General features: G+C 50.8%; 1 long non-coding RNA gene across 1 annotated transcript; it reads left to right on the top strand.

Annotated features, from left to right (window-relative positions):
• The first annotated feature begins 10,598 nt into the window (after positions 1-10,598).
• On the top strand, positions 10,599-25,714 carry LOC106896643. The gene is made up of 3 exons (XR_001413654.1): positions 10,599-10,644; positions 18,740-18,792; positions 24,348-25,714. It is a non-coding gene; the product is annotated as an uncharacterized LOC106896643 (long non-coding RNA).
• The last annotated feature ends 848 nt before the right edge of the window (positions 25,715-26,562 follow it).

Here is a 26,562-nt window from a genome sequence, read left to right as displayed (position 1 = left end):
TAAGGTCATGCCTGGCATCATGGTAATGAACTGTTCAGGCCTATAGAAAAGCAGAGTAACAGTAGAAGAAAATTGCAAGTGAGATCAAAGGTAATTAGTATATAATGTGACAGATCCTGTAGTTTTGTTTGAGATTACTTTTCAAAGGACAGCTTTGCTCCCTGGGATCTGGTGGAGGCCAAGGGAAGGATGGAGCTGCAGAGAGTGTAGATACAGGGCTAGCCTGAGCCGAGCACTGGGGGGAATGCACAGATGGGAGGAGGGAGGGTGAAATTCAGAGGAAACAGTTCCCAGATTCTTCCAAAGTCCCAAGGGATGCACAGCAGTTTCTTCCACTTCCTCCTCCCAGTGGTAAGGTCTTTGCCACTAAGACCCAACAGGTTTACGTCCTACAGCTGACAATACCACCCTGGCAAACCCAGTACAGGGTCACAAGGAAATTTAGGTGGGAAGAGCCTTGTGGTGATTGCCTGCTCCAGGCCCACAGTTACCCCCATGCAGGAAATCAGGCTTTGGGGCTCTTGCCCTATTGCCCGTGCAGACAGGCTGCGTGCACATTAACAACAATACACCATTGCCCCCTGAGGTGGAATTTGATTGACCAGACATAGGCTGGTGTCAGTGTTCTACTCGGTCACAACATCCACAACTCTTCTCAGAGGAGCTCAGCAACAGGACAAGAGGCAACAGCCATACACTGGAATGATGGAAAGAATTGGTTTTTACCATGAAGGTGGTCAAGCACCAGAGCAAGTTTCCCTGAGAGGGACATGGAGTCTCCATCTTTGGAGATACTCAAAACTGGACAAGTCTCTAAGCAGCCTGATCTAGCTAGCCCTGCACTGAGCAGAGGGCTGGACTAGAGACCCTCCCAGGAGGGACATCTCTAGGGCATCTAAAATGGCTCTGTGTTACCATGTGGAGATTCAGCTGAACTGTAGTTTGCTGGAGTCTCCTCCATGAGCTGGAAAAGCAAAATCTTCCTCACCAGCAGTACTGATTCGCCCATCTCTGATCCCAGTCAAGCTCCTCTGTGTTCCCAGATTTGCCTCTCAGAGAAGATGCAGTCACGGAGTTTACAAGAGCCAAAGCCTTGGATCTGTGACCCGTATTTTGGGGGAGATCAAGGGAGCAATCCTGGCTCTCCGCCTTCCCTTTTGTAACTTCCCAGCAGCGCAGAGGTGAAGGCAACGCCAATCGCTCTGCTCCCGAGCCTCAGGACTGCCTCCTGGAAGAGCACAGCTTGACATCGTTAACTACACGCTGAAAGGTATATTGTACATTAGCTGCACGCTGTATGGGCTGACTTATAACAAAAATGCTTTTAAAAACTTCCCTGACATTAGTCTCTTCAAACATGAAATACCAAAAAATTGTACGAGTTCTTTCAACCAGAAGAATGCAAAGGCTTCCCCTCGAGGTAAAAGCACATGATTTTGCACTTTAAAGCCAGGGTAGATGAAAGGAAGGTCTCTTCACAACTCTTACTGCCAGCACAAGCCATCCAACCTGGTTCTCACCACCTTTTCAGATAAAGCCCTGGGAAGCCCTGCCCTGCCTCTCCCTCAGGCCACCCGGCTCGGTGGTCCCCCCTCCGCTGCCTCCTCCACCCCACTGGGAGCTGGGTATGCTCTATCAGGGGCCAGCTTCAGGAGATCTCTGTTACAAACCTGCCTCGTCTCTGGGGCTCATTAGGAGGCAGGGGTTCTCCAGCACCAGGATAGGTCATGCATACCGTGAAGGGACCGGGCAGGATCCCGTTTCAGCCACTCAGCAGGTTATTGCACAGCCTGAGCCATAAAACCTGACATTACCCAAGTGCACGCTTTTGACCCGGCTCTTCTGTGAGACAGGGACTTGGCTCCAGCCCGACATGGGCAAAGGGCACGGAGGGAGGGTTGTCACATCCCCGCTGCCGGAGGGACAGCCCTGCCAGCCCCCATAACTCAGATGTGTGCTGGAATACCAGGTCAGCTTTACTGCTGGCTGGGAAGGCATTCACCTCGGCCGCGTCCCCTCCACCCCCCCCCAGGCAAGTGAGACCAGCTCAGTTACATCTATATTTGGTGGTCTCTCTCCGTCAGGCTTCCCCGCGCAAACAGGGCTTGACCCCGGCTCCGTAGAGCTGAAGAGCAGAACATTTGTTTAATAACAGGAGCCCCAGTTTGGTGGTGATAAGGGGCATGGGGCTAGAGGCCAGCAAGCTGATAGTGTCTCCAGTCACTGTAGTTTACATGACTATGTGATGTCCCACCACCTCATTTGCAGGGCTGCAGGACACCCACAGGTGGAGGTGTAAGAGGAGAGATGTGCCTGGCTAGAGACATTTGCTACAGCTCTGCTTGGTGAGGGGCACCAACAGCAATCCTTGACGTGATGCTGCCTGTTGCTCTCTGGACAAATGTCACCAGTCCTTCTCCCAGGCTGGGACAGGGTGAAAGCTGCTGGAACATCAGATGCTGCCCAGGCAGCAAAGCGGCTTCTGCCATGGGAAGCCAGGCCTGGTGTCACCTGCCTGCTCACCTACACCCTGACTGGTGTCACCCCCAGCCTCATGTGAGTCTGCTGAGGTCCAAGCTCAGCAACCCTACTGAGCACGTTTGACTCTGCTGAAGTCTGGGACGTCGTGCCTTGCTTAGCTGAAATCCCATAGCCTGCTGGACACTGGGGATGATAGGCTTTCTGACCTCTGCCAGTCTTCGTAGACTTCAACCTTGTCCACACTGAGGGTGAGAAACCATCTCACAAACCTGGAACAAGAATAAAGTTTCTGCTGGGAAGGGGAGGTTCGTCTCTTGATGATTAGCTTCATACACCCACAAGATCTCTGCAGAACTCTTCTGCTTCCCTACTTCCTTGTGTTTACCCAACAGAGTTAGAAGCAGCCATCTCTAAAGGCCACCCATGAAGTCCTTCCTGAAGTACCAGGACAAAGAGAGGACAACACAGCCAAGGGGCTGCAGCAGGAAGCCCAGTAGTACCCTGCAGAAGGACAGCCCACCTGGGATGGGGCAGGGGCATGAGGTCCAGGGAGCATTGCTGGTTTGGAGAGACAGAAGGGTCAGGAGTCATGGTGGGAAGGTCCAGGGGACGCCAGGCTTGAAACGAGGAAGCTATGCCAATCTTGAAGGAGCGGAGCAGGTCTTGGGGGTATATTTATTGAACTGATGAGGCACGAGCACCACACAGACAGCTTGAATCATCCCCCCACCTTGGCATCCATACTGTAGTCCATCCATACTTGAAGCTATAGTTTGAGCTGTACGTTGCTGTTGGGAACACCAACCAGGTGGACACTAACTCATCTGCATGGTGCTGTGCCTCACCTGCAGGACTGTGGACAACAGGAGGACCATGAGCCAGCAATGTGCCCTTGTGGCCAAGAAAGCAAATGGCATCCTGGGGTACATCAAAAAGAGCATGGCCAGCCGGTCGTGGGAGGTCATCCTGCCTCTCTACTCTGCCCTGGTGAGACCCCATCTGGAGTACTGTGTCCAGTTCTGGGCCCCCCAGTTCAAGAAGGACAGGGAACTGCTGGAGAGGGTACAGCAGAGGGCTACAAAGATGATTAAGGGCTTGGAGCACCTCTCCTATGAGGAGAGGCTGAGGAACTTGGGTCTTTTTAGTCTTGATAAGAGAAGACTTAGGGGGGATCTAATCAATGCTTACAAATACTTAAAGGGAGGGTACCAGGAGGATGGGGCTGGTCTTTTTTCAGTGGTGCCCAGTGACAGGGAAATGGGCACAAACTTGAGTATAAGAAGTTCCACCTAAACAGGAGAAGGAACTTCTTTACTGTGAGAGTGGCAGAGCACTGGAACAGGCTGCCCAGAGAGGTGGCAGAGTCTCCTTCTTTGGAAACATTCAAAACCTGCCTGGCCAAGTTCCTGTGCAACCTGCTCTAGGTAGACCCGCTCTGGTGGGGGGGTTGGACTAGACGATCTCCAGAGGTCCCTTCCAACCCCATATGATTCTATGATGCCCCAGAGCATCCCTCTCCCCACCATAGGTGATAGTGGGATTTTGGCCTTTTTCCTCATCTGGCCGTGGTTTGAGCCTCACAGAGGGACTCGACAGAAAGGGCTTGCCTTGTCAGCAGGCAGGCTGCTCGTACGGGACGTATCGTCATCCTCCAGCTGTGCCACAGCTGCCTCTCCTCTCCGGCGCGCAGGGATGCTCGGGCAGGAGCCGGCTGCAGCTGCTGCTGGCGGAAGCGATCCTGTGGTGTGGGGCCTCTGCCCTCCCGAAGGAAAGACCACAGAAAGACCACAGAAAGACAGCCCGGTGAGACATGCAAAATGCAACTCTTCGCTGGGCTGGGTCTTTGTTCTCATGTTTTTGGACAAAGCAGAGCCCTTCCCTCAAAACATGGGATGCGGGGAGGAAAAAATGTGTTTACTGACAATGCTTAGGGTGCAGTAAAATCCAAGATGTGTTGAAAGGACAGTCCTAAAAAAACCCCATGCTTTTATATTTAAACATCTGTTCTCAGCAGTTTTTTTGCAATTAGATGAGTCAAACTCCAGCCCTGGGCCAAATCCCAGCTCCGCTAATTACACAGGGGCAACCTCCATCCCTCCTCTAGCTGCGGTTTCTCCACTGTGTCCTGGCACCTGTCCTGCTGTAGGATGTCTCTTCAGCAAGGGAACCACCTTTCCAGCTCACCTCAGCTGGTGGAAGGGATGTTCAGCAGCTTGAACGGCAACAGAGATGGAGGAGGTTGAGGAACATTAACTCCTAACCACCCCTTTCCACCTCAGCCTCTTGGACCTTTCCTCTCTCTGTCTCACCGGCCTCTCTCTTGCAGTTATTGTTCTTCAGACAGCTTGTGGCAGCAACGCCAATTCCCTCCTCCCACCCCCCTTTGGGTCCCCAAGCAGACAACGCTGGCTCTGTGCTCTGCTCTCAAGCCCAGCTTTTTCCACATGCTGTACTTCACATCAGGTCAGGACGTGGCTCAGGCTCACAGGACATGAGGTCTCGGCAAATCATCAAAGGACTGAAGAACTGTCAGACTTTTAGAAATAAGTTTTGCAGGATTTTGGGGTCAGAACTGTAGAAAAAACAGGTGAAGATGACATCTGGGAAAAGGTCTGGAATGCCAGGTGATGGAGGATGGCTGTGCTTTGAGAAATGTACACATTGCCTTTGCTACACACAAGTTAATGCTAGAAAGGCAGATTAATAAATAAACCTGTTCACTGAAGGGTAACATCAGTCCAGCAGTTTGCAGTGGGAAAGATGAAGGATTTCCTGCTTGCTCCACGGAGACCAAATCTTATTATCTGCTTTTAAGGCGTGGCAAAAGCTGTTTTGAAATCTAAACACATCAAAGCAAAGGACTGAAGAACTGTCAGACTTTTAGAAATAAGTTTTGCAGGATTTTGGGGTCAGAACTGTAGAAAAAACAGGTGAAGATGACATCTGGGAAAAGGTCTGGAATGCCAGGTGATGGAGGATGGCTGTGCTTTGAGAAATGTACACATTGCCTTTGCTACACACAAGTTAATGCTAGAAAGGCAGATTAATAAATAAACCTGTTCACTGAAGGGTAACATCAGTCCAGCAGTTTGCAGTGGGAAAGATGAAGGATTTCCTGCTTGCTCCACGGAGACCAAATCTTATTATCTGCTTTTAAGGCGTGGCAAAAGCTGTTTTGAAATCTAAACAAACTTCTAATGGACATGCACTGGACTTCTAACAAATCCACAGTGAAAACCTGTAACAAAATCTCCAAGCTCGCTCCAAACTTGCCAGCATGTCCTCATGGTGCCAGGCAGGAGTGTCCAGGTCCTGGCAGTCGTGGGCCAGTGTCTGTGCCGTGGTTGGGGACAGCAAAGAAGATGTGACCTCTCTCCATGCCACATCCCAGGGAAGTAGACACACTGCAGGGGGACCCCAGGATGCCTGCAAAGCACAGGAGAAACTACTCTTTTAGTCAGTGAGCAAGAGGGAGATATTAATTCTGACATGATGTATTTAAACTTTGAATTTTAATCATTTTTGTGGTTAATATAGATGACCACCAAAAAAACCCCATAACTTTCCAGAGCTCTTATGCCAGGGGAACATATTATCTCTATTGAAGACTTGCTGAAAACAAAGCAAGCATCAGGAAAAAAAGACAAAACCTAAACACATGTGGTGTCTTCCAAAATCAGCTTCTTCAATGAACTAACTGCAAATAGCCTGGAAAATTTCTGCTGGGAACAAAAACCTGAAAAAACAGAGCTCCACAGGTTCTGTTTGGGTTATTGTATCAGAGCGAGCCTGTTATTTTACCCAGCAAGCAAACTCTTTGTGCGTTTGCTCTCTGGTGCTCCCATAATAACTACTGGTAGTGCTGTAGCTGCCCATCATGCCTCGCTGGGGTGAACAGGAATACAGCCTGGCCACAACACCCCTCCCAAATGATGGTGCTGGGACCCTCTCGGGGTGTTACTCCTGCCAGGAGGTGCCTTGTCTGCAGGGCAGAGGGTGTGTTGGTGCCTGGCCTTCATCCTCACCACCCTCTCCTCACACTAAAGCTGCTGAATGAGATGGATGGGCCATGAGGGTCCTCACACTGGCTAAAGCCATGAAGATCTGTCCTGAGATGGATGGGCCATACGGGTCCTCACACTGGCTAAAGCCACGAAGATCTGTCCTCTGGCCAGGGGTGTTGTTTCAGGGGTTGGAGCCAAAGAGGAAAGACCTGAGGAAGCGAAAAGCTCAAGCTTTGGATCACAGGGGAGCAGCAAGCCCTTGGCTTCAATCAAGAGAAAGTCTGGCACTACAGGATCTCAAATTGAGGCTGAAACAAGGTGTGGGATAAGGTCTGTCCAACCATTCTGCAGTGGCCCCTGCAGGGGCTGGGGACAAGACAGGGAAAAAGAAATTTGTCTGGAGCTGGCTGTAATTTTTCACGTGCCCTGTCCCTTCACAGATGAAAGACTGTCAGGAGAGAGAAAAGTGATGGTCCTACCTGTAGTCTGGGGACAGGATGGGACATGGAATGAGGCAGAGTCGGTCTGGTGTATTCTCATACTCAGGGAACGAGCAAGCTGAAAATAAGGTCCGAAAGTCACATTTTGTCCAGGCAATTGCATGTCTCCACTCTGCTTTGGCCTTTGCTCTTGGGAGTCCTGTCAAATACCACAGCAGGACAAACCCGTGCTAATGGCCTCAAAGGCTAACAGCAATCCTAAAATAATCCCATGTTCCTCAAATAAACGTGATCATTTGGGCAAGACTTGGGTGTTCATATGTGCAAGTATAGATGTGTGTGTATGAATGCACACCAATCCTAAAATAATCCCATGTTCCTCAAATGAACGTGATCATTTAGGCAAGACTTGGGTGTTCATATGTGTAAGTATAGATGTGTGTGTGTATGAATGCGCATATACATACCCATAATCAATGATTTTATTAGAAGAAATGATTGCCAGGTTTGAAGAGTGCTGTCTAACAGAGGCAGGAAGCCTGTCACATACAGCATGCAGCCTTCTCTTTCCCAGAGCAGAGGCTGAGGGTGCCAGCGCAGCAGGAGTCAGAAGAGGCTACCTACCATGCAAATCCAGCATCATCCTTCTCCAGAAGAGCTGCCAGGCTCCCATAGGACTCGGGAGAAGCCGGGAGCCGGCGCCGTTGGCTCTCTCAACGCTGCACTTTGGATGCAAAGGCTCCTGGCTCCTTGCTGGACTGGCTGGGAGCCATCCAGAATTGATCCACAGGCCATACTTGGCACATGCACTACTCACTTCCAACCCTGACCCTTGAAGATCAGCCAAAAGATTATCCACTGGCCCTGCTGGGAAATGGTGTTAATAGCCACCAGTCCATCGTAAAGAGGAATTTGATAGCCGATATTCATTGATTTTTCTGAGAAGTCATGTGCTTATCGGGCCGTTAGCTTTTGGAAAACCTCCTCTTTAATCCTCAGCAGTCCTGAAGTCTCTGCAGCAGGGAAATATCACGGAATGGCCTCAGAGTCCTTCGGCGTCACTGCTAAACCACAGCAGCATTTGGGGTCACCGCTGCTCAAACACTTCCCTGGCTCCAGCAGCGAGCCGCTTCACAACGCAGGGCGCTTGGCTCGTTTTGACAGCTGGTTTATGGAGCCGGCACGGCTTCCAAACAAATCCGAGGGACTGCCCTGGAATGAACTGTTTCCATGGGGGCAGCCAGGAAACTTTCCAGGAGGCTCCAGTCCTTCCGAGGCAGCCTGCAGGGATGGAGGAGGAGCTTGCTCGCTTCTTGTTGGGGACGCCTTTTTTGTCCCCGATGCCTGCAGAGCTTTTCCCCTTGGGGAGGGACGTGCCACGCATGGTGAACCTCAACCCGCAGCCCCCCAGGAGCCCAAGCACTGCTCACGCTGGGGAGAGCTCAGAAACACCGCCTCTTGCAGACAGAGGAAACGTGCCAGGGAAAGGCAGCAGAGCCCCGTGTCCCGGCCAGCCCCGAGCCACAACCCCACCGCAGCCCACAGGGGCTGACGACACCTCTGCTCCCACCCAGCCCAAAGCCCCAGCCGCCCCTGATGCTTTCAGAGATGTCTACATCTTATCCAAAAAGCAATACGACTACAGGAATGTTCTTTCCCAGGATGAAATGATGTAAGTTGGGTTAATTCAAGGAAGCAGCTTGAGTTAAAGCTTGGGACTGAACTCCCTCAGTGTAGTTAGCAGGGCCGAGGTCAAAAGTCCTCTCCTGTCCCTCCCCTCTCCTCCAGCTGGAACAGCACACCACGCTGATGTACATGGAGGTACCCAGTGCATGGGGAGAGGCAAGGCTGCCTTGAACCGCTCAGTAAGTATGACCACATGGCCACCAAGAGTGCCCCGGCCTCCCTGCCAAGAGGAAGATCTTCATAAACCCTGTGCTGCCAGCTCAGAGCAGAGTTATGGCAGTTCTCACCTTGCATCCTTCAGCCATTTCATATGTTAAGCATTCTGTTTGGGGCTATTTAATTCCACATTCAGCTCTACCACCTCCTCTTCAACAATCAGGCCCCATTGTTTCTCCTTTCTCCAAGACCTACCTCAGATCCAAAGCATCTTCTCTATCACCTTCCCCACCCCAGACACAGGCCCTGTATGTGACACTGGAGCCCCACACTCCCAGCTGGTCTCCTCTTCCTGCAGAACACCCTTCATAGAGTCATAGAATAGCTTGAGTTGGAAGGGACCTTTAAAGATCATCTAGTCCAACTCCTCCTGCAATGATCAGGGACATCTTCAACTAGATCAGGTTGCTCAGAGCCTTGGCCAACCTGGCCTTGAATGTTTCCAGGGATGGGGCATCCACAATTGCTCTGCACCCTGTGCCAGTATTTCACCACCCTCATCTTAAAAAAATTCTCCCTTATATCTAGTCTGACTCTACCTTCTTTTAGTTTACAAACATCACCCCTTGTCCTATCACAACAGATCATGCTAAAGGGTCTGTCCCCATCTTTCTTAGAAGCCCTCATTCTTATAAGCCCATCCTTCTGGCAATGATCTGACCACTCATTGCCTTCCCTCCTCTAGCCCCTCCGTTACAAATCTTGGGCTTTAGCTTGGTGGTTTGGGAAGAACCAGCAGAATGAATGACTGGGAGATGCAATCATTGCAACCCTTGGTGAGGAGCAGCAAGAGGAGTCACACCTCTGCCCCCTCCTGCCTTTATCAGCCTCTGGTGTGGAAGGAGAGGAGCAGCAGCCCTGCGGGACCTGCTCTCCCTCCCACTCACCCACACGCTGCAGGTGGGGTTGGCAACCAAACAGACACTTTGCCCACCTGCTCTTCCCCCCAGGGGGGGAATGACAGCCTTGTCTTTAACAAGTACTTTTTAATTTGAGCAATACCTCCCAGAATGTCCAACAACTGCACAAATATTTCATTCTCAGAAGCAAGGACAGACAGGAGCAGTAAATGATGGTTTGGGGGTCTGCTCCACAAGCTCAACCCGCTGCCAGGAAGCAGAGAGTGACTCTGGCCATGTGGAGGTGCCCAGCTGTCCCATCCTTTGCAGGGGGATTCCTTGAAACTCCTTTCCTTTCGCTGGTTAATCCCAGGGTGGAATAGTTCTCTGGCTCAGGAACACTGTCATAACGGCCACTCAGTGCCCAAAAAATGACATCTTTGGGGGTGCGTTGTTCTCCAAAGGTCTGCAAGACCCATCTGAGTGAGGTGTGCTTGGGTTTAGCCCAGGATTGCTGTTCCTGGGGTGCACAATGACATCCCCCCAGCCACGGGAGGTGTATGTAAGGATCGGGAGGCTGGGGAGGCCGGGTTTGAAAGTTTTTTGAGATGACGGACTGCTTTTGAAGGTTTTGGAAGGATTAAGCAGAGCGAAGCAGGCCTGGGTTAAAAAACAAGCAGGGTTAGAAACCTCCACGCATCCCTCCCCTGCATCACCCAGCCCTTCCCTTGGCCTTTGGGGCACTTCTTGGGGAGGGGGGGATTCCCACCCCCGAAAATAAATTTTAAAAAACCAAACCACTAATAAAAAGAAAAAGGGTTTGTGGAGAGCCGTGCTCCGGGGAGCGGCTCCAAGGACCGCGCCCGCCCCCGCCCCGGCCGTGGGGGGGGGCGGTCCCGGTGCTCACGCGGGTCCCCGCAGCCCGTCGTTGGGGCGGCGGCGGCGGCGGGAGGCGGCGGGTCCCCCCCCGAGCTGGCGGTAAGTGCCCGCCCCCGGAGCCGACCCCCGCGACCGGCCGGAGCCTCCCCGGGACCCCCCGTCCCGTAGCCGCGCTCACGGCTGCAGCCTGGCAGCGGCGATGGCAATTCGGTTCTTTCTCATCTTCGCTGGCGAACCCCGCTCAGCCCTTCGCTGCTCCCCCGGCCATCTCTGTCGCTGGACCGAGGGTGAAAAAAGGGAAAAGGGCCGTCCCCTTCCCCCCTCTCCCTGCGCCACCCAAAGTTTCTTTTCCTGCCGTGTGGAAATAGCTGGACTTCACCACGGCACGGCTCGGCACTTCTCCCCGGGTCGGGCATGTAAACAGAAGTGTAAAAATGCGAGCATAAAGCTGCCGTTTAGTGTTTGCCAATGCACTGCGTCCGCAGTCTGCCTCTTCCTGCAATAGCATTTCAGTCTGTTTAACGAATCGGGGATTTGCCTCTGAGGGAGCTGAGATTTATCTTCTTTTTTTTCCCCATCCAAAAGTAACAGCAGCATCTGTATCATACAGATGTGGTGTTGGGGGATATGGTGTAGGGGAAAACTCTGTAGAGTAGGGTAGACGGCTGGACTCGATGATCCCAAGGGTCTTTTCCAACCTGAATGATTCTATGATTCTATGATTCTTCTATCTGGTGACGAGGCCAAAAGTCACCAGCTTCTTTCGTCTTAGCTGGGCTTTGGAAATCGTGAGCTGCTTGTCAGGTAAACGCTGCTCCGTGCAGATACACAGAATCCATCAGACTAAAGTAATAAATTTAAAAATAGAAACTAATATTTAGGACCCGGGAACTTTCTGCTTTGCCTGCCCCAGGCAGATACACTCTTTAGAAGTGTATCACGTCCATTGCCAAACTGCTTGTCCATGGGGTACGGATAACTTTAATAGAAAATTATTTTGCCATTAGGAAATTTGGCAGGGTTCAGTATGAGAAACCTTTTTTTTTTCTTTTTTTAAAGAAGTTGTAAAGAAAAGCCTCAAAGAAAGTAAGATTTGGAAACTGGAAAAAAAAAAAAATCTTCTATTGCCATATTTTTTTCCTTGCCCTTTTAACTCCACACCCTCCTGCAGTACGAACATGAGCTCAGTCCAGCACCGCTTTCTCCCCCAAATGACTCTCCTAAAGGAGCGGTCCTCCTGGCCTCCCCCGTTTATCTTTACTTACAGCAGTGGAGGCTGCTGTTGCCCATTTTCCCTCTGTCTCCACATCTGAATATCGTGACTGGATCTTTCAAAATAATAATTATATTGCTCGTGAATTTTCCTGTGCGTAAAGTAGTATTTTAGCTCTGTTCTGAAGTGATGTATGTTCTGGGTAATCCCATATTGGAAAGGCAACAGAGCTGCCCCCAGCTACAATAATCAGTAGAGCGAGATTATACCATGGCAGTAGATACTGGTGGACTAATGACAAGAGGCAAACCAGAAAGGACAAAGAATTTAAGATGTGGCCCCCGAGGTGTCGTAGGGGGTCACTGTGCCCAGCTCCCTGCTGCAGACCTCCTCCTCTGGCAGAAATGATGGTGAGGAACAACTTTGCATCACCACAGCTGCGCTGGGTTGTGGTCACACTCGGTGCAAACCCGGGGTGGGAGCACTGTCACGCCTTGCAGCTCAGAAGTGTCCATTAGGACCCTCAAAATTCAGCCCAAAGCAGGCATGTGGGGCCTCAGTCACCCAGTGTGGCCATGTGGGTGCAGCACACAGCTATGCCACCCAGGAGGTGACGGTGATGCTGAGCATCTCGTGTGTCTCCTTGTCCACCTTTTGCTGGTGCCTCTTGTTTGGGAAGGAAGTTCACATCTCGGCTTGCACTCAGACAGGTTGTTTGAAATACAGCAAAGAATTACCAGTGTTTTTCAAAGATATAAAAGACATACAAAGGAAGTCTTAGATGTCTTCAGGACAAACTTGAAGCTCTTCTTGGTTGCACTTTCTTTCCCTGAACCTTAGGTGGCCATGGTCCCGTTGAGCCAGCAGTCGTAGGCTTACCGACCGTTCTGACTCCTTGAGGCCTACAAAGTCCCTGGCCTGAGAGGAGGAGGGAGGAAACTGTTCACAGCACTGAATTTTGCTTGTTTACTGGATGCAATTTAGTCTTTGAGGTCGTTGTGCAAACTGCAGTCCCACCCTTCCCAGGAGGCCAGTGGAGGAGGTTTCTGGAAAGCGATACCAGCTTTGTTGCATCACTGCTTCCTTGCTAGAAATTTTGAGGGCAATTTCTCTCAGTCTTGCCAGCTTCTCAGCCAGTCATTTGTAATTTCTCCCTCATGGTGGAAACTTCCTTGCTTTGCCCTGTTCAGCGGTGCAATCTGGGGAAGAGGAAAAGAAGTTTCAGGGAAGAAAGGGTGGGGAAAGATGAGGGAGGTGGAGGAAAGGCAATGAGGAGATATTATGGTAGAAAAGTCTGATGAGAAATAGCCTGTGGAGGAGCAGATTCTGGCCCGTGGGAGGAGAAGAGAGGTTTGCCACTGGCTAGAAGAGAGTGGTTGCCTCCAAACAGGACTCGGCTCTCTGCTGTCGTGGCTGGGTTCCTCCTGGGTGTGATGTGCCCCAGCGTTGTGCTTTTCCCCCAAACCCCGATGCACGTGGTCATCCAGCAGCAAGCTGGCAGTGCTGACGGGAGGTCAGGCCAGGTGGCAAGGGCTGGTGGAGAGGGATGTGGCTGCATTTAAAGGCTTGAGCCACCTCTGTTGCCTTCACGTATTGCTTGGGAGCAAGAAGGGGCAAAGCACATCACAGCAACAGGCTGGGAACCAAATCCTGATGGGGAACCTGAACCCACCTTGGAGGAGACCCCAATACCTCCTCATCAGCATCAAACATCCATTTTCAGGTTTGCCCTCAGTTCTCTCTGGTTGTACATGCTTTTTCCTCGTTTCTTGGCTCAACCCAGAAAAGGTATTTGTGGTTTTGCAGACGTTGCCACGGCACGGAGCTGGGTGGCAGCTCTCGGTGGAAACCAGGGGAGAGGCTGCAGCCACAGGCATTTCCCCGTTGGTTTCCTGAAATGGAAGGATCACACAGAGATGTTAGGGTCTTGCTTTCAACAGCCTTTTCCAGGGCGCCGTCACTCCTCCTGACCGTAGACGGGGTGTGATTGCAGAGAGCCCATCTCCCTGGCCACAGCGCGGGAATCACACAGGTAGAGGGTGTACTAACTGTCTTCTAGAGGGACTGTCATACACTCTCAAAACACCCAGGTCTTCAAAGCTTTGCCTCATTATTTTTTTCCAGCCAGATAGAGGTTCTTTCTGCAGATCGATGTGGCGCAGCGTCATCTCGTGGCTGGCTGGTCCCAGCTGCAAACACATAGGGGTCCTGTGGGGACATTTCATGTCACGCCCCATTAGTTTCTTGCAGGAATTCAGATAGGTTTGTTTTTCTACTCTTGATAAAATATGCTTCCCCCAAACAGAAATTTGACCTTTCGAATTCAGTGCTGTTAGCAATTTATTTCAGCATTTTCTTCCTGGTTGTATTAATGGTCAAAAATGAATCAAGATGTTCTCCCACAGTGGTGCAGGGAGCCACGCTCCACTGGCCAGGGTGACTTCAGAAAAGGTCTTTTGCAGCTGAACACCTGGGATTCCATGAACTCCAAACTCAGGCTAGGGAAGCGGTTAAGGGAAAATACAAAGTCAGATTATTTCAATTCTGCAGTTCATTTCCAGGTGTGGATCTGGCAGTTGCTGAGCAAAAGGTCCCCATCTCACTTTATTTTCCTCAGCTTCTTAAAAGCACTTGAAACCTCACCAGGGCTCAGTGAGCAGTGAGCTGTGCTGTCCCCTCCGCCAGTGTCACCCGCCCAGCACAGCTGTGCTGCAGCTGGACTCGGAAAACTGCTGACTAGGTGGTTTTTTCCCCCAATACCACTCAGAAGAGCACGGGTTGCTTTTGCCCTGAAACCAGTTCCTGACCTCAAAAACGCAGCCGGGGGCATGTGCAGAGCAGCTGGGAGCTGGCGTTTCAGTTGGCAGGAGAGGAAGAGTGTGGGAAGTCCCCGCATCCCTGCCCACTTCCCATCCACAGCCTGCTCCTCACTCTGGCCAGAGGATGCTGCTGCAGACCAGGACAAGGCTGGGAGTGCTTTGCCTGGCACGCAGCTGGGGTTACACATCCCCTTTGGTACCTACTGACGCATTAGGTAAGCTGGATTGTTTGGGGTTTGTTTTTTTTTCCCCCAGTGATAACCCTGGATGTGGGTTCAGGAGAGGCTGTTTTTGGCAGGGGTGCCTGGCTTAGCCACCCACATCATCTGCTGGCGTCGCTGGAGGGTGCTGCCCTTCTGCTGTACCAGCTCTGCTGCAAACTGCATCTGACACACACACTCCGGCTGACATCTCCCCCCCACCAAATCCCAGGGGGGAAATTTCATTTCAGCTCAGCTCAGCTCCCTTGGTCCAGTTGACGGGTGTTTGGGAAGAGGAATTTGGGAGCAGCAGAGGCAGGGATGGAGGAGGCACTAGCTTACATCCTGCAGAAGAGCCTAGCTATGAAACCACAGCCAGGGACCAGCACTGGCAGGGGACCGTGCTGCTCTCGAGTAGATATTTTAGGTGGCTCAGTCGCTCCCTAGGCTCCCCTGTATGTGATGGGATCACTCAGGGTCTATATCTCTACTCTACTGTATCTCAGGGCTATATCTGTCCTGGTAAAGTAATACCATAGCAGCTGCCTGGCATCAGACCATGATGGTCTGCCCCGCTGAGCTGGCATGGTTTTGGCCAGAACCAATTTGCAGTCTCCACAGCAATGCTTGGGCATGGCTCAGGGGTCAGCACAGGGACCATCCCCCAAGAGGCAGCTTGAATTTTGTCACCCGGTTTTGGAGACGATGTGATGTTAATAGTCCGGGCTGTAGTGGAGTGGTTTCATGGTGGCCTGGGGCCAGCTCAGAGCCCCTGGAGGCACACAGCTCCTCGAGGTCGCCCCGTGAATCCCAGGGGAAGATGTTCTCACTCATCTCACCCACAGCCGCTGGAGCTGACAGAGGGAGAAGGAAGGGCTGGCAGGACTGGTGAGGAACATCAGCCACAGCTTGCAGAGGGTTGGGGGGAGCGGAAAGCTGCACCCCGGGAGTGCTGGTTGATGGATGCAGCAGAGAGAAGTAGCTCCTGCTTCCAGCTCTTCACTCCACCTTGCTGCCAGGAGCCACTGCCCTAAGATAAAGGATGGCTGATGTGTGTGTGCAACAGCTGTCAAAACACTGCACCTCACATCTCGATACGTTAAACCCAAGTACATGCTGGCTGAGCTTAGCATCCAAGCCTTAAAACGTGGTGGAGGTGACAACGTGGGGGTTTGTAGCATGGCAGACCCAGCACGAGTTGCCTAGACTGGGCGCAGGGTGGAAAACAAGGAGGCATGCCGCGGTCTGGATGAGTAATAAAAAGATGACTGCAAGCTGCAGAAAGGAAAAGCTGACTTCATTTATCTCTTAACAGGGCACAGGCCAACCAGGCCAGCAATTACCCACTTAGCTGCAGGATAGGAACCCCTAATATTAAGGTGTCGTGACGTGCGCATCATCTTAACCCACATAAAGGCCTAATACTAATTATCTGCTGAATGTGCAACACCTACACGACAGCAACCCGGCGCAGGCTGGGTGGGGTTGGTTTTTTATTATGTCTCAGAGGCTGTGACAGCCCCTGCTCCTCACCCTGCCCGGCGCTCGGTGTCACCAGGACATCGCTGAGCCCCGCATCCCTCTCCCGAGTGAACCGGGAGCAGCTCCCAAAGCAGGGGGGCTCTGACAGCAATGGAGAGGGAGAGGATGGAGGTGCCTTCTGTTTGTCACTCCCTCCCCGCCCCGAGTTTCTCCTGATGCCTGGGATGAAATGCAGGTAGAGATCTACCCGCGCCGATGCCCAGCGCTCTTGGGAAATGAGTGCTGCCGCTGACGGATCCCTTGGAGAAGGTGGGAGCTGATTTTGCACAGAGAAACAGATTTTGCCAGCCAAAGCCGCTCTGTCCTGATGACTAATTAATTCTGTCTTCCACCCACACAACACGTACAGCTCGTAAGACGGAGGAGTCAGCCGCAACGGAAGAAAAGAAGACGACCTACTGTACAATTCCAACCCCTCCCTAAACTGATCCAAACCCATCCTTTGCCCAGCAGTGATGGGAGCTGGGTGCTCGCTGTGGGACAAGCAGCATCAAAGCACTCCTGGAGAACTGTATTCCCCTTTGTGCTGGGGGTGAATGGTGTTCTTTGCCTGGTGTAAGACAACTGGGGTGGCAGCAGTAGCCTGGTGGGTGATGGTGAGACCGAGGGGCTGCATTGTGGGGTGTGCTCCCGGGAGGTGTCAGTCCTCAGTGCTCAGCATGGCATGTCCAAAAGGATGCTAAATAACCAGGAGGGAACTGTCAGCCCTCACCATCAGCTTTCTCACACAGCCTCATCTCTGCTTGGACCCAGTAGCTGTTTCTAGAACAGTTCAGGCTCTTCCAGAGAAAATAAAGTGCTGCCAAAGAGCAGGGGAAGCTAGCAGAGTGCCTTCTGACAAGTGTCAAAAGATGTTACAAGTCCTTCGTAGAGACTGAGTTTGTCATTTTAAGCAAGCAGCTAGGACATGAAACACCCTTCCCAGCTGCAGAAATGGACTTACCTGGAAGAGGCACTGACCCAATGCCATGAGAGAGGTGTCTTTGCTGCAGCCCCACCTCACCTGCTTAAGTATGGCAGCACAAAGCCCACCTAAGAAGCAGGGAAGAGCTCAACAGTTTGCTGCCAAGCACTTAACTACCTAACGGAGCCTGAGACCACTGTGTTTATACCTCACCTCCTGCCCATCCCCATGTGAAGCAGCTAAGGAAGCACTCTAGTGAAAACATCTCCTCTCATCTTAAAATCAGGTGCCATGCACTAACAGCAGACACCCAGGTGGACACTTCTATCCAGGGGATGGCACGTGAAAGCCTGACCAACTGATGTAAATCAGCACAAGAGTGTGCACAAAGCCATCATCCCTGTTCTGGCGCTGCCTATAGAGGGGCAGCTCCCCCCTGTAGCTCCCACACTGACCAGCACCAGTCCCGGGCACTGCTGGACCTCGAGGCAGCACAGATTTGAGCTATTTCAAGAGCAGATACATGATCTTACTGAGGAATTGCTTGATCTCATCCAGCCCTGCAGAAACACTGCAGATCTATAGGCGATGGCTCTGAACTGCAAGCTTTTCCACACCTCTCCCTGGTTCCTTTGCTTCCCTTCTTTCTTGTACAGAAAAAATGGTTTCTCTTTTCCACACGGATGGAACAACTTTTCATTTCTATTTTCTGGAAGCCAAGTCCTCACTTTTGTTTTTCGGGCTACTTGTTTGACATCTGTTAGTGTCATCACGAAGCTCAGGGTATCTTGTATGAAGGAGGTTCACCAGCTTCAGGACTGCAGCTCAGAAAAAATAACGGCAAGCAAAAACGGGTCTACTTTTGTGCAAAGCCACAGCCTTTGTCCCTGTCCCCCTCCTTTTCCTCTAAGAGTACAGTGAACAAATGGAAAAAGATAAAAGTTATAGTCTTCTCAGTAGCCTCTGGCTGCAGGGCATTCATTTAACTACCGGTCCAGCTGGAAGCTCAGACAGACACGGGGCCCCATCAGCTTCCCATGTTAAATGCCATTAGATTTGGCTTTGGTTGCCCTCCTTGTGTCCCATTGGAAATCTGTGGGCTTCCAGCATAGGGAAGGTGGATATTTTGCTCCAGATGGATACTTACGGGGAAGTGCCTTTGTCAGGTGAAAATCATTGGATCCATGTTGCCATAACTTCCTTCCTTAGCACGTTTTTTATGTGCCCCCTTTGTATACCAAAATGCTGCGTGCTGCTATAAGGTCTCCCCAGAGCCTTCTTTTCTCCAGGCTGAACAACCCCAAGTCTCTCAGCCTGTCTCCATAGGAGGGGTGCTGCAGCACTGACCATTTCCATGGGCCAACCAACAGGTCCATGTCTTTCCTGTGCTGAGGGCTCCAGAGCTGGACACAGTACTGCAGGTGGGGGTCTCACCAGAGCAGAGCGGAGGGGAAGAATCACCTCCCTTGGCTTTAAAGTGTTATAACTGAAATACGTGACCTTTCTTCTTTCCCAGGCTTTGTCAAGTGGAAGCCCACCAGGCCCAGAGAACAACAATGCCGACCATCAGTGAGTACCTTCTGCTTTGATTATGTCTTCAGGGGGAAAAGCAGCTGGAAGAAAGGGAGCATAAAGGGGAAAACTATTCTTGTATTCCTCCTGCTGTGCAAAAGAGAGGTGGGAATGGTGTCACATCATTTATAGCCCCAAATATTCTATCTTCTACCTGTTTGCCAGTTAAAAAGAAATCCTGGAGCTGTGCTGCCTGGAAAGTGTCACGCTCCAGCTCAAGTACAGTATAGAGACTCATTCCTGGTCATGAACAATGCAGGATTTGGTAGGATGTCTGTGTGTCACAGAGGCACCTTGAAGGAGCCTGTGAAAAGCTGGGGAGGATTGCTCCAATGAGTAGCTCAGGCCTTGGTTCACTCAGGGGCTGTGGGCTCATCTGTGGGCTCTGCAGCATGTGGAAAAGGAGGATAGTATCTCTTTGCTCCTTGGGAATCATAAGAGAAAATCCATATGACATTCCCATGCTACAGCAGTTAGAGACATGAGCATCCCTCAGGGACAGGGGAACCATGGGGACCTACTGCTCTGGGAATCAAATCTGAAATCTTCCTTCCACAAGCAAAATCTACCGAGTAGACTGTGCCTCCGAGTCTGCCTGCACCCAGAGCGATGGGAGGAGTTTGATGCATGTGGTAAAGAAACCCGGGTTAAATGAAAAGCTTGAAAAAACATCTTAAAGCACCATCTCCTTATGCCGAAGAGCGACTCTTTCCAAGGTTGAGCTCTCTCTGACTGTCACGCTCTGCTCCTGCAGCACTGGAGAGCAGACTAATCTGCAGATTGGGCTGTGTGACCTACAAACGCCGAGCTGCGTTGGTGGACGTGACATGGGAGACCAGGTGCCATCCTGCCTCCTCCCCTCCCTCCCAGCTGGCAGGGAGCTCGCCTGGCCAGGCTGATGGTCAGAAAACACCGGCTTTCCCCACAACAAGGCTTGTACGGGCACTCGAGAGGACTGTGGGCTCTCCAGCATCCTCTGTGGGCTTTGGGCTGCGATGGCATCTGAGTGGTCTCCTCGGGGGGTGCGTTTCCAGCCCTGCCACAGTCCCCCTCCGACCTCCCCAACCCCAGGCTCTGGCCAGCCCCTCACCCCCTGCCAGGGCTTTCCTTCTCCCTCCTCCTTTGTCACACAAAGGGAAGAGCTGCGACGGCAGAATCTGTTTTCTGATCTGGGATGATGGGGCAGGAGCTGATTTTCCTTTGGCCCGTGTTGGCTCTATGCCCACTGCAGAGCCCCATTGCGCAGCCCACGCGTGAAGTGCCCTCTACCCCCCCGTGATAAGCAGGGCTGCAGTTCCTGCTGGCAAGAACTGCATGCAAGCATTATTTATTTTTTTTTTGGACGTGATCCAGCCTCCAGGAAACACTGCACTTTGAAGAAATCAAATCCAGCCCCAGAAACAGGGGTTAATGCGTGTAGGCATCTCACCCTTCACACTTCTGCAACTAGAATTATTCCAGATAAACATTCACCTTACAAGCAGCAAAAATCAACCTTGTGTTGATAGAGCTGCTGACTGAAGAAATTCCTGTAAAGCCAATTAAAGAAGAAATAAAAGTCAGGTAGGGAGAAAAAAAAAAACTAGATATGGAGACAATGCTATCTGGCAAGAGAACAGTCACGCGAGAGAGATGCTGTAGGTGGGCAACTCCCTTACTGCAAATATTCCTGTGATACCACATAAGGATCTACACCAGGCCCTAATAAATAGCTTTGATGGGCATGGGAACACAGAAGACGTATTCCTGCCCATGCTGTGTTCCCTCTCTTTCCCCCTGCAACTCTTTCATGGGCTGGTCTCTAGCGTCTGGCTGTGCACGGGTGGGATGACACAGCCCAGGAACACTGTCACGATCATATAACCTCTGCCAAGGCTCATGTCACCAGCAGAGCTAACGGGGTGTTGTTTTGACCCATTTTTTCAGCTGCAAGGTCTTGCAGAAGGCATTTTAATGATTAACCCTGGACTTTCCCATCCTCAGCAAAACGATAATAAACACTGGCCTAGATTCACCCCAACCCAATTTTTCAGCCACATGACTCACATTTCTACCTAGGAGGTTGTCAGCCTAGCCACCCCTCAGGGCTCTGGTCACCAGGGCCCGCAGGCAGCTCTCCCCCATGCCAGGCAGCTGCTGGACACCAGGGACGTGGTGCTGCCAGCCATCCCCACTGCTGGGGAGGTGGGCACACGGCCCCGATGTCTTGCTCAAAGGTGTTTTTTGCTCACTTCTGGTCTAATTTTGCCCTTTGCATTTCTGTCTCCTTATTGCATAGTTCATTATCTTTCCATTAAAAAAAAAAAATAAATCAAAATTCCTCCTTCCCTTACTAATCTTTAAACACAGAGAGGCTTTTAGCTGAAATAGAGCCCAATTCTTGCTTTCCTCTCTCCTAAATTTCTTCGCTCTAGCCACTTAAATCCCTTTTATTTCTGCTTTCTAAACTCTCTTCAAGCTGTTAATAACTTTTTAGTAATGAGATACCCAGAAGTCTGCACAGGGATCTTGATGGAGTTGCAATGGCCTTTTTTTTTCTCCCTCGTTGCTGTCCTGCCATGTTGCAGACTCCCCTCTCATACACTTCTCAACAAGCTCTTTCCCTCTCAGCATCGCTCCTTTCCAGGTTCCTCCCTCCCTCAGAACATCTGAGGTTTGAAAATTTTTCCCCTCTAAGGTACTGACCTGTTATTTTCCGGATTGGAAAGTCTAATATCCCTCTCAGCTGGATGCAACGTGATCACAAGCCCTGTTCCACAGCCCTGGTGGCACGTTGATGAGGGCAGCAAGGGGCCTCCTCTCCTGCTGGAGCAGCTGGAGGAGCACAGGAGCAGGTTCAGTGGTCCACCAGGTCCTGCACTGCCCACATCCTGCACTCGGGATTTCCCCGCTGCAGCCTCTCACTTAATTCCAGGACCAGCAGAAACAGCTGCACCACCATGCCTTTGAGATCAAGGTTCAGGTGGGGTGGGTCTCAGGAGGTCTCTGGTCCAGCCTCCTGCTCCAAGCTGGATCAGCTGTGAGGTCCCAGCAGAACTCTCCAGGCTTTGTCCCACCACATCTTGAAAGCCTCCGAGGATGGAGCCTGTGCCACCACAGCCTGTTCCTCTGCTTGCTGTCCTGAGGGTGCAGAAGTTTCTCCTTTAATCCAGATTGAACTTCTCATTTTTTAACTTATTTCAGATTTTTCCATATTAAATTATAGAGAACTTTGCCACAAAACCAGAGAGAAAGAACATGAGCATCAACTTGCTTTTCCTTTGCTCTTTAAATAAACCCAGCCCCCTCCGTTCCTCTCAGTCCTGGGATGAACACGGTAAGGGGAGTTTGCTTTTGTCTTTTTAAAAGCGCATCAATGTTTTAATGAGTTCTGACTCTACCTGGAGTTTTTCTCCCATGCTTGGAGGTCACCATGCAAGCCAAAGCATCAAAAATAATTAACAGTGGGAAATTATGTAAGGTCTAAGAGAAACAATGCCCCTTCTGTAGGCCTGCAAGCACGCTGCCAAGAGCGCTGCCTCCAATTCATCATGTAATACAAAATTAGTTTAAGGATTGTCACCGTGCAGAGTTTAAATCAATAAATCATGTGTTTAAGTCTGATTTTTGCGTTTCCTTTTCCCAGTTCTCGCTTTGTAGCTGCTGGTGTATGGTTTGAGCTCTTTGACTTTTAGCTTTCTCCCCAGCTCTCACCTACTGTGGTGGGGGTCTGATGGTCTGCAGCCCCACAGGAGGAGGAGGAAAATGAATGAAAGGACTAAGCAGAAGAACCCACTTGCTAAACCCTACTTGCTGCCCACTTGCTGCCAGTAGAACTTGCCATCAAGGGCACGGTGAGGCATCAACAAGTATAGGACACCCCTAGGAGCCAGCTGCCACACCAGCTGGACATCAGGTGGCTCCAGGAAAAACACCAAACTATTTCTGAGGCAGAGGGAGGCACAGCGCTAACGCAGCGAGTCAGAGCAGCTGATCTAAAGCCTTTCTGACCTGAACAGATAAGAACAGAGGAAGGGTGTCATTGCTGCCGTTTGCTCGAGGAGCCAGGACACTGGCTGCTGCCCGCTTGAGGAATGTGGCAGATGCTCTCTCGCCCAAGGAGAGCAGTTGATGAAAGCACCTTCTCTAGGTGACAAAGTTGCCTTAGAAAAAAGGCGTTTCAGGGCTCTTTTCTTCCATTCTGATTCTACATGTAATTGTCTGCATCGGGGTAGCTCCTGTGATTTCACCTAACAAATAGGTCCCTGGTTTTCTCACAAAAGGATGCTAAATCACCAAATTCATCCCAGCTGCAAGACAAAGGGTGCGATAGATCTTATCTTTAGAGAAATGCTAAGTCAATACCTGCTACACAACTCTGGGACAGATTTGGAGCCACACTATTGGGTATGAAAATCTCTCCTCTTTGGCAACCAACCAACTGCCATACAAAACCTTTTTTTTTTTCTTGCTTGTTCTCCACCAATGGATGGTCATGAAGTAAGCCCACCAGTCTTGGTTGACGTGGCATGGCATTTTACAGTTTGGATTTACCAATTCAAGCATCCACTTAGCTCTGCAGCTCACCATGACCTCCATTTCATGGAGCTACATGCCCCAGCTTCCAGAGATGACTATCCTGACAGCCCAGCTTGCTCACCTCCTAGTTCTCTACAAGGTCAAGGAGGAGCACTTGCATGTCAGCTGCCGTCTCCTCTCTTGAGTCCTAGAGGGCAAGACCAAGTAAACTTATTTAGTAGTGTGAGCAACAGTGGTCAAAGCTTGCAGAAGACTTTTCACTCTTCTCCCTCTGGCAGGTAGGGACAGATTTCCCTTGTACCCAACATAAACCACCTCTGATAATGCCAATAAAAGCCATACTAGTTCCTTTTGAATCGTACATCAGTTCCCACTCATAGGAGAGTTGTGCTGAATAATGTGAAAATAAATAAAAGCCTAAGAGCAGTTTGAGGTAGCTGTGCCTATATTTGGGTTGAAACTCAAGTCCCTTACTAACAAAAAATCTCTTTCTGCATAAAATCTTAGAACTAGTAACTAGCATAAAGGTCATACAGTCCTTTAGCTGGGCCTCGAAGCTAAGTCACCAAAAAGTTCCGGGAGTTTTTCACTGTGAGGGTGGTGAGGCACTGGAACAGGTTGCCCAGAGAAGCTGTGGCTGCCCCATCCCTGGAGGTGTTCAAGGCCAGGCTGGATGGCGCTTTGAGCAACCTGGTGTGGTGGGAGGTGTCCCTGCCCAGGGCAGCAGGGGTGGGAACTAGGGGATCTTTAAGGTCCCTTCCAACCCAACCCATTCTGTGGTTCTGTGATCTGGAGCATTGTAAGGGCTGTACTGCAATGAACTCGCAGACTAAAATAGATGCCAAGTGATAGCAAATGTCAGCAAGCGGTGTGCCTGTGGGGTATGGGAACTAGACGTGACACAGTATCTGTGTCTCAGCAAGCCACGTGCAGCTCGATCTTTCCATTCACAAAAAAACCAGAAAGGTCATCTTATGCCTTTCAGAGCTTGATTCTCTCTCATAACGCTAATAATTCGTTCCCTTCCCTGGCAGGTGCCCACAAAGCAACAGCAAGAAGCCGTCGGGACAGTCCACGATATCCTATGATTACTCGGAGGAGGAGCTCATGGCAAGCATCGAGCGGGAGTACTGCCGCTGAACCCAGCCCCGCGCCACCAGAACTTCCAGCACGTTCCTGGAAACCCAGCTGGAGAAAAACTGCTGCTGACAAAATAACCCCTGGCACAGCAAGAGGGCACGGGAGAGGTGGGTGGCGAGGGGAGGTGGAGCGTGAGAGGCAGCATGGTGGCTTGGGAAGCACGGGGGAGAAAGCCCTCCTGACCAGCTCTGAGTGAGAGCATGAAGATCCTCACCAACTGCGGGTTTCTGATTGGTGCTACTGGAAGAGGGACCAGTTCATCTCCTGAATCAATATTTGGAGCTCGTTTCTAAATGGTATTTACAAATGAAGACATTCTGGAATTGAAGTATCATACTAGAAGCATCGAGACGTGGTGCTTTGAAGGAAGATCTTGTTTTGTCTTAGCAGAAGAAAAATGCAGCAATGTCATTTGATTCAGGTCTCACTTAAGGGGTTGTTGCATGAAATTTGTGTTCCTGCCACTTAAACCAGGCCAAATTTACTCCTTGCGCTGTGTAGGCCTCAGGTCCAGGTCTGAATTGGGCACTGTCTCTTTGTCCCCAGTATGGGCTGTAAGGTGAAAAGTGGAGTGAGTCTACCACCCAGTCCATGGGCAGTGTAACCCCAGAGGTCACAGCCCATCACAGAGCTGAACGAGGCTCCTGGGACCCATCAGGGAGCACAGGGTTTGTACAATCGCTTCGGGGTGGGACCCTGGCATCGGTGTCCTACCTGTGGCTCCTTGGCGTGGATCCTCCAGCAAAACTCAAGGAGGCACGTCCCCGGTGCTGCCTTGCTGTGGCCAGTGATCATCCATTTTGAGAGAGACTTATGTGCTATTTGTAGAGGAGCTGTTGGCAATCAGTTTTCAGAGTTACACTCCTGGCCTTCCCACGTATCTGTTGTCCTCGCTGAGTAACCCAGAAGAAAAATCACTTGTGTTTTACCACTAGCTGACTGCAAAGTAAAACAGAAAGTCAACTCTCCAAAGAAAACCATATATTTTCAGTGCTCCCAGACAGGGAAACCTGGTAGTTTAGGGTTTCTGCTTTTATTTTACCTGCATCTTAACGTATTATGAGTAGCTGCTTATTATCAGAAGTAGAAAAATACCTTATTTCTGCCTTCAGCTGTAGCATAAAAGACATCAGATAAAACCTTCACAAAGCCTGTGTAAATGCAAGAGGAAACAGCAGGACACATCTTAAGATGCTGTATTTTAACTTCTTTGTAATTCCTGGTATCTGTGAATCAGAAATAAATGCATCTGTACTCTATGTAGCCCTCAGAAAAGGCATCAAGTGTTGTTTGGAAAAAGGCTCTCTAGCTTACATGGAGAATCATCTTACGGTGCCTGCAGAGACAAAGCAAAACACATCCTTGGAGGATGGCAGGAGGGGATGCTGTGAGGCAGACACTAGATTGCACCCATGGCACATGTACTCACGCTCCAGTGGTCTTTTCTGCAGCAGCCTTCAGTGAGGGTGGCCATCACACACTGCCTGAGGGCTTGGGAGCTGCCAGGCAGCCACAGAGGTGGGCAGCAGAAAGGGAGACAACCTCCTGCAAAGCTACACAGGCTTGGAGGCAAGAGCTCCCAGCAGGCCAGCTTTGGTAGGACAAGGGGTGATGATTTTAAACTGAAAGAGGGTAGAGTTAGGTTGGACACAGGGCAGAAATTCTTTCCTGTGAGGGTGGTGAGGCATTGGAACAGGATGCCCAGAGAAGCTGTGGATGCCCCATCCCTGGAGGTGTTCAAGACCAGGTTGAATGGAGCTTTGAGCAACCTGATATAGTGGAAGATAGCCCTGCCCATAGCAGGGGAGGGTGGAACTAGGTGATCTCCAAGGCAAGCCATTCTATGATTCTGTGATACCTCGATGGCCCAGAAGTAGCCACAGTAGAGAGCAGCTGTCCTTGCATAGCTTGGGGGAAGTCGGGTGGGCCCTCTGGAGCAAGGACTCTCCAATCCTCCTGAAAAATTCTAATTTTGAATGATAGCACTTTATTTTTTGGCAGGACCAGCCATTTTTAGACCTATTAATGCTGCTGAGCTGCGGCAGGAACAGTTTCTCTGCAGCATGTCAAGTATCAGCAGCCAGACCTCCCAGAGCTTGTATCAGTTTT

Source organism: Calidris pugnax, unplaced genomic scaffold (genome assembly GCF_001431845.1).
Source record: "Calidris pugnax isolate Ruff unplaced genomic scaffold, ASM143184v1 scaffold171, whole genome shotgun sequence".
NCBI lineage: Eukaryota > Metazoa > Chordata > Aves > Charadriiformes > Scolopacidae > Calidris > Calidris pugnax.
The sequence above is the reverse complement of the archived record's forward strand: the minus strand, read 5'-3'. Positions and strand labels throughout refer to the sequence as shown.